The following is a 13,445-nucleotide window of genomic DNA, read 5'->3' as shown; positions in this document are numbered from 1 at the left end:
TGCTTTGTCCATATTAGGCGAACATTAGAAAATACTGGTGAGGAAAGGGAAAAAGAGCTTTGTTCCTCAATATTTTAGATATATTGCCTACTGAAGCTGGATTAACTAGACCGTGACTAGACGACTGAAGAACACGTTGTCAGTGGGCAAGATTCACAGTCAGTAATTGGAATTTTCAGAGGGTCATAGGCATAACTAGTAGAGAACTAACTCTTCTGCTCTTTGCCACAGAAAATAAAAAAATATAATAGTTACATTTGAACTATACTAATTCAGGATCTGGAAGAATTTGAAATAAACATTCTAATGGTCTTAATTGGTATTAAACAATTAAATATGCTCAGGCTAAAGTTATTCTCTTGCATAAAACAGTTGTTAACATACATCATCCATAGATTAAAATTTTGTTTAAAAAATTGGGGCCTTTATAAAGCAAGCATAAGCTACAAATAATTTTGAGTCCTCAAGTGTTCAATTACTATTATAATAAAAGACTAGACCTTTATGTTATTTTGTAATTTCTTTCTATGATAATCTTTTGATTAAATCACTGAAAATGTGAATTAAAATGTTTTTTAAACTTACTTACAGGACACAAATTAATAGGATCTTAGAAGTTGCATATGCACTTATGGCCTTGTGAAGCTAGAAAGCATGGTTTTCTCTACAAATTCCTGTGTTTCATAATTAGATGTGCTGAAATATTTTAAGAAAGCATACCTTTTCACAAGAGATATGCTGAAACTACAAATTCATATTGCAAAGTTGAGTCATATTGGATATATTTTATGCATATAGACATGACAATTGCAATCACACTGTGGTTTTTAAGATAAACTGTTAGTATCATAAAAATTAAATCTGAATAGCTAACAAACAGCCAAATCGTGATATTTTTTAAAGTGTCTCAAGTAATCAAATACAAGCAAACCAGGATCTGCAATAATGACTAAAAGCAACAATGATATTGCATCCAAAATAACTTGTGGGTAGCTTGAGACTTTGTAGTCCCTAAAACTGTTTGTTAAATGAATGGCCCTGTAGCATTGAAATTGTCTCCAAAATTGCACTGCTGGATGATAAGAATAATTTTTTTTAGGTAAAGACATAGTCTCTGCATACATCCATTTGTCAGTTAGAGTCATTTTTTGAAGCAACTTTTTCTGCTATACTTTCTTTTTTAATTATTTTATTTTTAATTTTTTTTTTAGTTTACATACCAACCATACTTTCCCCTCCCTCCCCTCTGTTCTGTCCCTCCCCTCCTTCAGTACCCCTCCTGCATCCCCACACCTCTCATTCACTCCTCAAAAAGGATAAAGCCTGGCATGGGGAGTAAACAAAGCCTAGCTTATCCAGTTAAGGCAGAATCAAACATCTCCTCCCTGTATCAAGACCGAGCATGGTATCCCCCCATAGGGAATGGGCTCCAGAAAGTCAGTTCATGTACCAGGTACAGATCCTGATCCCACTGCCATGGGCCCCACAAAAAGTCCAAGTCACACAGTTGTCACCCACATTCAGAGATCCTAGTTTGGTTCAGTGCAGGCTCCCCAGGTATCATCCCAGAGACCATGAGCTCCCACTAGCTTGGGTCAGCTGTCTCTATGGTTTCTCCCATCATGATCTTGACCCTCATTGCTCATATGATCCCTCTTCCCTCTCTTTTACTGGACTTCAGGAGCTTGGCCCAGTGCTTAGCTGTGGATCTCTGTATGTGCCTCTATCAGTTACTTGATGAAGGGTCTATGATGACACTTTTAGGGTAGTCACCAGTCTGTTTACAAGGGGAAGGCCAGTTCAGGGACCCTCTCCACTATTTCTAGGAGTCTTCACTGGGGTCATCCATGTGGGTTCCTGGGAGTTCCTTAGCACCAGATTTCTCCCTACCCTGTAATTGCCGAGCTTTCGTAAGATGGCTTGAAATACTTATTGGGTCTCTAAGTGATGAGAATAGAGTTTTAGTTTTTTCACAAGTCACAGTTTTAAATTTAGAGGTTTTTTTTAATCTGGCTTTTATGACTATTCAAATATAATTATGTTTTTGTTTTGATTATGTTTGTGAGAGTTATGAACAAGGAACAAATTTCTATATATATGAAAAATCATAGAGGACCCTGGAATTGGTGTGCTTTAAATCATATTTATAACAATTCTCATAGAACTGAGTAAAGCTGGAAGAGGGAGAAGCAGTTCCAATTAGCTGTCCAGTGCCAAACAGTCAGCTCTGAAAAGTTACATACTAGTAATATTACACAGAATCAACAAGTTGTATTTAGGAATATATATGCATACATATATGCCTGCAATAATATTGAAAAAGAGAACTTGAATTTGAAGCCAAGCTGAGAGAGGTATAGAGGAGGGTTTGGATAGGGGAAAGAAAAGGGAGAAATGTTATAATTAAATTACACTCTCAAATAGAAAATATGCATAGAAACTGGATAGTTAAAAAGAACTATAGAAAGTGCTCTCCCTATGACATGCGTCAGATATATGTTAAGGGCCCAGGATATGGCTCTATAGGGAGAAGCTCTGGCCACCAGGCCTAACAACTTAAGTTCCATCCCTAGAGTCCACATGGTAAAAAGGAAAGCAATGATTCTTGCAAGATGTCCTCTGACCTCCATACTACATGGATGCCTCACCCCCACCACATCTTACTCCTACCCAAAAAGAAAATAACTTATAAATAAATGTGTCTGAGAGAGGGCATGCTAATATTTGTTTTACAAAACTGACTTCTCTAAAAACAACCTCAATGTACTTTTGGGGTTTGTTTATTAAAATATGTTCAGTAATGTGACCCAGCTTCTCTTTACCTTACATTATTAAGCAAATTTGTTTTTTTAATGAAATGTCATAATTTGATGATTTTTCTATTCAAAGAAATAAAATTCATCTATATCCTTGTTTATATGTTCCTATGCTTCTCTTTTAGGATAGCATTGGAGATGTCCACTTCTGCCCCTGTAAGATAGATATTGAAGGCTGTGTGGTTTAATCAATATAAAGAAATTAGACACTCAGGTAAGTAGCCTTGTAAATAGTGTGGTTACTCAATTACAATTTAACTTGCCAAATTGTCTTCTTTTCTCCGGAATATTCTTTCATGCAGAGTTCTCTGTATATGACTACTTAAATGTTTACATGACCTCAAATCACAGCTGTATTTGAAATTTTTCAAATGATATATGAGGTGGACAAGCCAGAAGTAGGATATTAAATTTTACTTGCCATTTTAAAATATTTTGAATATATCACCTGAAAATAGGGGCACCACTCTTCATCTGAACGTCTTATAAAGTGAAATGAGGTCTTTAAATTCAAACCTTAATTATTTCTCCAGCAAAATCAGAAATACAGATTTATCAAAAATATATTTCAGTAGCATCATAAAATTTAGCCAGTGAAGAAAGTCTACCTTTCTGTTTGCACAAGATAAAACAGTTTGTGCAGCCTTTGAGACAAACGATTTTGTTGATCACTCACTCTTCCAACATTACTCTCTTTTCCAGATTATTTTACAAGTACTTACAATCTGTTTTCTCTTGAATTTGTACCTAACAAGTTAGTTATTTTACTAGGTGTTTTTTGTGTGTATGTGTGTGTATTTTTGTCAGAATGATATTTTTGAAAAGCTGACTAATATTGTTATTTCTGATTAATTTCCATGATGTATATGGTGTCATTGGCTTTTTAGAGGGACTACTAAAACACCAGGATCAAGACAACTTTTTTATCATTATTATTAAAATTTCTGCCTCCTCCCCACCTCCCATTTACCTCCCCCTCCCCCCTCCACTCTCCCTCCCTCTCCCAAGACAACTTTTTAAAAGAGGCATTTAATTGGGCGTCCATGGAGTCATAAGGTTAAGGCCATGATGACAGAGCAGAGGCATTGCAGCAGGAACAGCTGAGCACTTACATCTTAAAACTGCTAGCAGGAGGCAGAGAGAGAGAGAGAGAGAGAGAGAGAGAGAGGGAGGGAGGGAGGGAGGGAGGGAGGGAGGGAGGGGGGGAGAGAGAGAGAGAGAGAGAGAGAGAGAGAGAGAGAGAGAGAGAGAGAGAGAGAGAGCGCACAGGAATGGCAAGAGTCCTTTAAGCCTCACAGCCCACCCCCCAGTGACACACCTCCTGCCCCAGGACCATACCCATTAGGTCTTTTCCTTTCACAAGCTGAAAGGTTAGCTGGGTGAGTCCTTTCCTCAATTACATTTCAGATCAGGCCTCTCCTTAGTTTGAGAACAAGGTTCCAACATTAAATTTTATGGTGCCTTTTTTTTCCTTAAAAATGTACTATTTTATTTCTTGCCCCACTTGCTCTTGTTTATTGTAGATGAACTTTTGAGTGATTAATAATAACCATACAATCAAGACAATATTAGGGCATTTGGAAATCTCCTTTGCCAAAGTAATTAGTTCATTATTTTTCAACTCCTCCAAAAGGCTACACCTAATCCATCCTGAACAGTTTCACCAACTGGGGACCAAGTATTCAAACATATGAGTCTATTGGGAGCACCATATAATGATTAGGTAATTATTGCTATACTTCCTTCATATTTAGTCTATGTTTTATTGTGTGCATTGCCTTTCTTTCTGCCAGTTGTTTCCTTTCTGTGTGGAAGCATTTTAACCCATTGTATCATGGGCTATTTTTGAAAATTCCTTGTCTATGTCCTTAGCTTAGAATGCTCTCTCTCTGTGTTTTCCTTTGGCACATTGAGAGTTTTTGGCTGTTATATTAGACTTTTGGTTTGTTTTTAATCATTTTTGTATCAGAAGTTAGAAATCTAGTTTCTTCTTTTTACCTGTGGATATTGAATTTTCCCAGCACCAGTTGAGGAGGTTTTTCTTGAATGTAGGCTGACACCTTTCTTAAAATTGAGTTGACTCTACCTTTGTAAGTGTATCTCCATTTCCTTTATCCTATTCCTTTGGTATGTGTCTATGTCTCTGTGCCTGTGCTGTGCTCCTTTTGCTAACTGGTAGTGTAATTTGAAATCAGGTTTTGCGATGCCTGCAGTTTTGTGCCTTTTGTCTAGGATTGCTTTAGCTACTTGGGCTCTTTTGAGTTTCCAAATGAACTTTAGGGTTGTTTCTTCTCTTTTTTTAAAAAATGTGACTTACATTTGATGGAGGTTCCATTAAAGATGTTGAGATACATTTCTGGTATCCAGAGAAGTTGGTACCCATCCTGTGCCACTCTGAATGAGGTCCGATGAAAGGTAGACCTACCCCCAGGACACCTGAGAAATCAGTTAACTTATATCAACAAAATACACATCAAGACTATGGCTCGCTATAGGTTCCCTTCTAACCAGGGAGAATCAGAGTTAAATTAAAAATTAGAGCTCACCAGTTCAATTCTCTGATTGAAAAGAGCAGAAAGATTCTTAACCCAAGCTTGGTTAGGGCTCATCTGTGATCCAAGCATTTCCTTTTCTCCAAAGATATTTGTACAGAAGTATGAGACCCTCCCGATATAAAAAGAATGAAAAGAAGAATTTCAATAGTTCACTTCCTATTTTACTTTCCCACTGCTACTCTGCTGCTTCTACATTTTCAAAAATTATATAAAGATATCCTACATTGCAGATGTGTGTTGTTTTGCCACCTGTCTTTACCACTGCACCTGCCTCAGATCTCTTGTACTCAACATGAAACTCTGCCTACTTTGTTCCCCAGTGTCCCCGTTCCTCAACTCTACTGCTTTCTGTAAAGTGGAATACTGCATTATTAGGTTTCTGAGGTTATTTCAAATAGTAAATGAAATAACTCACATAAAGCATTTGCCTTGACTAATAATGATGATTTATGGTATGTTTCAAATGCTCTAAGTAAGTAGGTTTTCTCCCATAACAAACATACTGTCTTGTGTGTTTTTATAGTAGGTCCTTTATTCATGTTTCATAGGAGAACTTAGTTTTTGTTTTCTCACTAGCTTTTTTATTACATCATATAATTTTACATATTTTATGTGATATTTTCTTCTATTTAATGGCAAAATCACCTTCCAATTACTTGGATTAAAATTAAAATATTTTCAGATGATAATTCTTTTAAGACAGTACCAAGGTATGACCCGTATTAAGTGCAGGAATCCCAAGGCAAGATGCCTTTTTAGAAAAACTAGTAGGAGATAAGGACTCCCAGCATTCTCCAAACAGAGTTAGCTCATGATGCTCCTAAGCCTTTTGGCCATGCTCATGTGTAAAGTCAATATATGGATATGTTTATTTGATTTATGTGTATGTATAGTAAATGGAAAAAGGGTTCCTGTTGGTACAGATTACATGAAATTTTTCATTGTACACATATGTTCTGAGTACCTCCTCTCCATAAAAAATTATAATGTGTGGTATAAAAGGAAAGTGATTTGATTTTGAAACAAACTAAAAACATGCTATCTAAATGGATGTTAAATCCTCCAGAATGATCACCTTAGGAGGCTCTAAGATTCTCTTTTGATACTAAAATTCATCAGTATTTTGTATATTGTTTCTACAAAAAAAGAGAATTTGAGCATGAATTATATTTTATCTATATTGCTGTTTCCCTCTTTTCTTTCTATATTTACTCTGATGTTGTCTGTTTTATAAATTCTGTCCTGACCATTCTGTGACATTTTACTTTGTTTTGTTTTTGAGCTAGGCTCTTGCTTTTTGGCCAGGATACTCCAACTCCTGTGCTTCCCCTTCTTGAGCTTCATTCTCATAGCAGCTGAAAACTAAAGGTTCGCACTGCTACAACCACCTCTTGGTGCTCTATTTTAAATTCTAGTTCCTTCTTTACTTTGCCTCCCTCTTCATAGCACTTAAATTTCCTAATGGTTATATAATCTCTGTGTCTATTTTCTGCCCACACTAGAAGTAAAATAATACTGAGGCAGTATTTGTGCAGTATGATACATATACCTTCTGAAAGAGTTTATAGATGTGAAAAATCACATTTTTCTAAAAAGGAATAATAACTTTAAATCAAATATGAATCAAAGCAAAGTTGTTTTCAGACAGAAATGTGATATCATTTCACTTGGGAAAATAATATATACATGCACCAATATATTCTAAAAATCTCACTAAATACTCAGTGCAGCATCCGGGTACAGTTTAAAAGCAATAGCTTATGAAGTCCTTCTGGCATAATTAATTTGCATTTATGTGCTTTTTCTTTTTACCTATGGTGATATTTTTAAACATTTTTATTTAAGTCTGATATTAAGAGTATTGCTCAATTATTTATTCATTTATTTTAAAGTATATTTGTGTGCCATCAATGTAGCCATGAATTGTTTTATGAATTTTAATAAATACTGAATAACTAATGGAACTTAATATCTTATTAGGGAAGACAAAGCAGTAACTACATAAATAGTTAACAGCATGTTGGAGGCTTTATCAGTCAGTAAAGCAGTGGCTGTGTAAGCATGAGAGTACCTGACTGCAGCCCCTAGCACCACATAAAAAGCTAGGCATGATGGCATGTGCTTGTAATCTTGGCACTGCAGAGACAGAGACAGAAGGATCACAAAAATTTACTGGACAGTGAACTTTAATCAGGAACCCCTCGTTCCACTGAGAGACCTTGGAACTAGGAGGCATCATGCACACTTCCAAAGGAGTGGAGCAACCAGCAGTACTACCCACCCAGCTATGACACCTGTGAAAAGTGACCAGCATAACTTGATAACTCTACAGGTGCAGTGGTAGCATGCTTACCTTGCCAGTAAATAGAAGCTCTCTAATTGGACTGCCCACTCAACAACAGGGGAACCTAGCCAACTACCCAGGAATGGTGAAGTCACCGATCTTGGAAGAGAATCTATAAGTACCAGTTTCCTAAACCTGCATAATCCCTAACTACATTCTAAATACTTGTGTTTATATGCACACCTAAGTGTAACCTTCACGACCTCAAGGAAATTTCTCTTTGCAACAGAAGAGTCTATTACAGAAAAGGCATAACCAATCAAATTGCAGAGTTGTGGAGCCTAATCCCAGAGGATTTATCTATAATACACTCCTGCTCCTAAGACTCAGTGAACATTTTAGAATTGTGAAAGAGGAGGCAGAAAGATTTTTAAGATCCCAAGGTTCAGGAAGTTTTCTGTAAGATTTTGTTTCCTGGGAATGTCATAAGGTACACATGAAGTCTTACTAACATGACTGACTATGCATGAGCTAGACAAGAAAACAATAATGAACATGCTAAACTGGAAAGAGGAAACTCAGAAGATGTCAACCCTACACAGAGAACTACAGGCAACTAAGGAATGCTGAGAATGGGAGACATAGTCTTCCCAGGGAAGAATATACAAACTGCTTATTAATACCAAATCGTCAGCCCTAAAAACATATATATGAGTAGCATTACACAGACAAAGCAATTGTACTTAGGAATAGAAATTATATAACAGCAATTAATGAAAAAGAGGCTATGAATTTTAAAGAGAGCGAGGAGGGGTATATGTGAGGGATCAGAGGGAGGAAAAGGAAAGGGTATGCCTTAGAGTCTCCATTTGTGTTATAAAACACCATGACCAAAGCAGCTTTGGAGAAAAGATTTTATTTGTCTTACGATTCCACATCATTGTTCATCACTGAAGGATGTCAGGATAGAAATTCAAAATAGACCAGTAACCAAGGAAACAAGCTGATACAGAGGCCATGAAGGAGGGCTGCTTACTAGCTTTCTCCTGATGGCTTGCTTAGCCCATTTTCTTATAAAATCCAGGATCATGAGCCCAGGGGTGGCCCCGCCCACAAGCTCTGCCCCCCCCCCCCAATCAATAACTAATTAAGAGAATGCATTACAAGCTCTCAGCAGCCCTATCTTTTCCTCAGTTGAGGCTCCCTCTTCTATGATTACTTTAGCTTGTGTCAGGTTTACATAAAACTAGCCACCATATATTATAATCTCAAAAAAATAAAACCGAATTAACCAAAGGAGGTGTAGCTTCTGATAAACAGCATTCATATTTAACCTCTGACCTTCACATTCATTTCAATACTTCTTCTTAAAGAGGTATGTATACACTTATTAGTGTTTATAGAAAACAAACATATATGTGGGCACTATATAACATGAAAAGGGAACAGGAAAGCTAAATATAAGGGTTGAAGAAGGAAGGAGTGCAGAAATGGACATGTTATGGAAGAGGATATAAAGCTAATTGTTGTAGTTCTAATTCAAAGATGTTTTGGTTTCAGTGGGTTAGTTCATAAAATACATGTAATACTGAAAGTGAAAATTTTACTGTAAAGCTCCCTAGCGCCCATTACAAATGTCTATTCTAAATCTGAAATGTAATTTTTGTATAGAAGTTCATGTTGCATAGATATGGATTCTGGTTACTATTTGTGTGTGATCTTTTCATTTATTTACAAGAATTTTATATTGCTTCTTTTGCTTTTTGAGATTATACTTACATCATTTTTTGGCCTTCTCTTTCCGCCCTCTAACCTTCCCATGCACTTTTCCTTGCTTTTTTTTTTTTCAAATTCATGGCTTCTTTTTTTCATTTTTTTCTGTGTATGTGTGCATATGTGTGTGTGTGTCTGTGAATGTAAGCTCCTAAATATGCAAGTATAATAAGTTTGGTCTATAATCTATATATTACTTGTATGTATTTTTTCAGTGCTGTCCTCTAGAAAGACTATTTCTTACAGTTTTTCTCACTCCTCTTCTGCAATGTTCCCTAAACTCTCGATGCCAGAGTTGTATTATATATATATGCACTGGGACATGTCCAAATCTCTGCACTTTGGTTGGTTGTGCTTTTCTGTAATGGTCTCTCTGTTACAGAAATAAGTTTCCTTGCCATGGGGTGAGAACTATGCTTACCTGTTAATGTGTTCTGGCTTAGGGAAGGAGTGGTTGTAGGTTCTCCTCCAGGATTCATGACTTTATTAGCTTTGCATAGATAACTCAGTTTCCATTACCAGGCATGGTTTTTCTTTTGTTGAGTAAAATTCAACTTCAGTTAGAGACCTTTTGGTTACCACCTAAGTATGTATACTGTTAGTGCACTCTCAGGGTTACTGAGCCATGCTGGTTGTTGTGGATCATAGTGCCATAGCACTCCCTTTGGAAGCTTCCATTGTGCCTTCTGATACCATGAAAGTTAGTCCTCATGGATTCTTTCTGGTCAGTTCCAGCTCAGGGGCTTCTGGGCCCTGCATATGATGTATGTTCTATCTTCATCAATAGGGATTTACCCTCCACCTCTGGGAGGCAACAAAGGACAATAGCAATAGCTTGTAGTGTTGTACATACCTTGTATTTAGGTTTTCTGCTTGATATATATATATATAAATATATATATATATTATAAAAAAAGAAAATCGATAAATGTGAAAAAACTACTCAAATTGTGTGTATGATGTGAATAATATTTAAAAAGTAATCAGTAGGAAACTATGTTTCTGATGGGTGAGCTTCTGTGCAGTGCAGGCATGATGTAAGAGGCAGTAGTTTAAGATGGTGAATGAGTAGTTCGACGTGTTCCTAAATATCTTCATTTGACTCGGTACCTGAATTTACTATAGAAGCTTCTTGCAGGGAGTATGTGCAAACCCAGAACCAGCTGGACAGTTGTAGCTATTGATTCACTGCCTATGTTTAGTGAGGAATTAGAAGTTCTGTGTGCTACAGCTTTTAGTCATTGAGTTGTTGAACACTAGGACTGAATACAAGGTTATGTTCCATTCACAGTGCATCTGAATAAATAGTATAAGATTAGAATTTTTCATTGTAACTATATATGGTATATTGTGGTTTCATGGATAGAGTTAGCACATGTCTTTTGTAATCATTCTGAAGGCAAAAAAGATCTGAAATAGAAAATTTCCTTTTCTGTTAACTCATTTATAGCTAAAACCTAAGTAGAAATACTAAGAGCACTTTAATATCATAAAGAATTTTAAGTGAACTTATTATGTTCCTGACAGAAAGTATAGAACAAGCCATACAGGAATGCATTTGTGGTTATTTCTCAATGGGAAGAGGAGGTGAAACTTTTCTTCTGTGTTCACCACCACTAGCATGAATTATTCTATTAAATAAAATTTGACTTTAAAGAAAAATTCATTACCAGTCATCTCTGCAGTGGAGTAAAGGTCAGCTTGCCTTTTCCTCTGAGTTTTGGGTGGGTAGTATTTCTAAACAATAGGCCTGGAGCAGGGAAGACTCCTCTGTGGCAAAGTGGATAGGGCACCAGCCTACAAAATGTTGAGAATAGCTCTCAGACTTAAAATATGCGGAGTATCTGGAGCATGGGAAAAGCAAAGGATGACAATGCCAAAAAGAAGGAAGAAGGGAGGGTGTATAAGGTGTATACTTGGGTTGGGCTGGTTGTACAAATCTGTATTTTTACTTTCTTTGACCTAAATATATTTTGTCATATCATATATGTATCATATTTGAAGATTTGCTGCAGTTCTTTCTAGACATCCATGCCTGACCATCACCACCAATACAGTTGCATTTTTCTTGCCTCCCAGTCCTAAACAGTGCCCCTGCAAGGGCACTGAGCTTCAGGAGACCATGAAGAGTTAATTCTCCATGGCTGCCTTCCAGCACAGATGCAGCTGAACTTTGTGAACTACCTGAAGCCACCCTCCCAGCATGGGGGGGGAGCAGGAACATTTGTTTAACCTTTAAACACTTTACTAAGTCACTGTTTCTGTCATTATTTACTCAGAATTTTACTTTAGTCATTATTTATATCTTTTCTTAATTTATTCTAACTACTACTATAAATTGCAAATAATCCTAAAATTATGTGAGATAGATGAAATAAGACTTCAAATTACAATCTGAGTATATACAGTCATAAATAGACTCATACTAACTGGACCAGTGGGAGGGCTCAGCTTGCTGCGAGGACTTAAGGCCTGGGGTCCACATGGTGGAAGGAGAGAGCCAGCTCCTGCAGATGCCTTCTGGCCTCACATGTCACCATGACACACATTCACCCCATCCCCACACAAATAAGTGTAAAACAAAAATAAACAGTGAAAGACAATAATGGTACATAGATGAGTTTTAAAGAAAGTTTGAATGGAAATTTGATGAGCTGTTAATGGAGGAACATAATCTATTTAACTCTTTCTCTTAGCTAAAACTCAGTTGTGTTCTAATATGTTTTTCAAAATTAGTGGTTGGTTACTGGTCCAACTTGAATCTTGTGTATGAATTGCTTGTATGTATGCTTGTAAGTGAAGGATCACAGAAGAACATTTTAACTTTATTATTATAATATTTTAAACAAGACTATCTCCTCTCCAGGTCCAAGAGTATATTTGTGAATTGCCCTGTCAGCATTAAGGGATTTGATGTTAGGGTAGTCTAGTAAGCAATCTCAAAGATGTCTGTTATTGTGAATGAGTCTAAAAATGTAATATATTTTATATTTACTAATTTTCCAAGATAAAAATATTTTACCCCAAACTGTACAATAACTTTGTCTCTTGACAGTTTTATAAACTATAAATTTAATTATATACCATTATATTTATAGATAATTAAATATCAAATAATCTAACCAGTACAGTGTATTGGTACTCTAGCATACCCGTTAAAATACAGATTCTTAAACCACACCTGATCTGTTTCCTATCCCAGATCCTCCTGTTAGACCATTCATTTTCATTACCTGTATGAGTACTTAGTTTTTGCTCAGGTGTTTGAGTGAAAGAAGCAGTCTTTCAGGTCCAGGTTGGGCTCAGCTGCACTTGGATCCAAGTGGAGACTGGTGGCGTTTGTGTCCCTTAATGTGGAGCCAGGGGGTCATGTTACTTGGCTCATGCAACTCCTTATTACTCATATTATTAGCACATAACTTGCGTTTAAAATTATATGATTCTAAGCAAAGCTCATAAAAAGCTTAAGTTTGATTTGAATGTGAATCTTAATATGTACAGAATAACTGATCAAAGTTAGTAAATTTACCCTTTTTTGCCTTTTAACAGAACCAAGAAAATAAATACAAGAAGTCAAGAGCATAGAATATTTTCTTCCTTCAATCCACAGAACCCTGAAACTCTTCTAACGCCATCAAGCACACAGGAAGGCCACTTTGGCAGATGGCCACAGAGGATGTCAACAATTTTTTGGAGGCAAGCAATGAAATATTTGTGGAATGAGTTTTCTGTTTTCTAACTTTCTAGAATCAAGTAGAATTACATAGGATTTTTAGTGAGAAAGCGTCCTTGTTAACATGTCTATTTCTTGTGTTCTCACTATCTTCGTTTCTTTGGCTCCGTTGCATGTCAGAAGTTATGTTACAGTGTTTATCCCCACCTACACTATTGTACAGGCTAAGGAAATATTAAATCCATAGATACAAAATGAGGGTTTAAGTAACAGAAATTAACTACCCACATTTGAAAATCAGTGTACTGTATCTATCTTGTACATATATAACTAAAAATGCTAAA

The 13,445-nt window shown here is 36.3% G+C and overlaps 1 long non-coding RNA gene across 2 annotated transcripts in view; it reads left to right on the top strand.

Moving 5' to 3' along the window:
* LOC119818384 overlaps positions 1-13,118 on the top strand; it is a 136,070-nt gene extending 122,952 nt beyond the window's left edge. For both annotated transcript variants that reach the window (XR_005286102.1, XR_005286103.1), the window contains exons 3-4: positions 2,942-3,030; positions 12,978-13,118. This is a non-coding gene — a long non-coding RNA (uncharacterized LOC119818384). The remainder of the gene's footprint in view (positions 1-2,941; positions 3,031-12,977) is intronic.
* Positions 13,119-13,445: the final 327 nt, after the last annotated feature.

Source organism: Arvicola amphibius, chromosome 7 (genome assembly GCF_903992535.2).
Source record: "Arvicola amphibius chromosome 7, mArvAmp1.2, whole genome shotgun sequence".
NCBI lineage: Eukaryota > Metazoa > Chordata > Mammalia > Rodentia > Cricetidae > Arvicola > Arvicola amphibius.
This window is presented reverse-complemented; position numbering and strand designations above follow the sequence as displayed.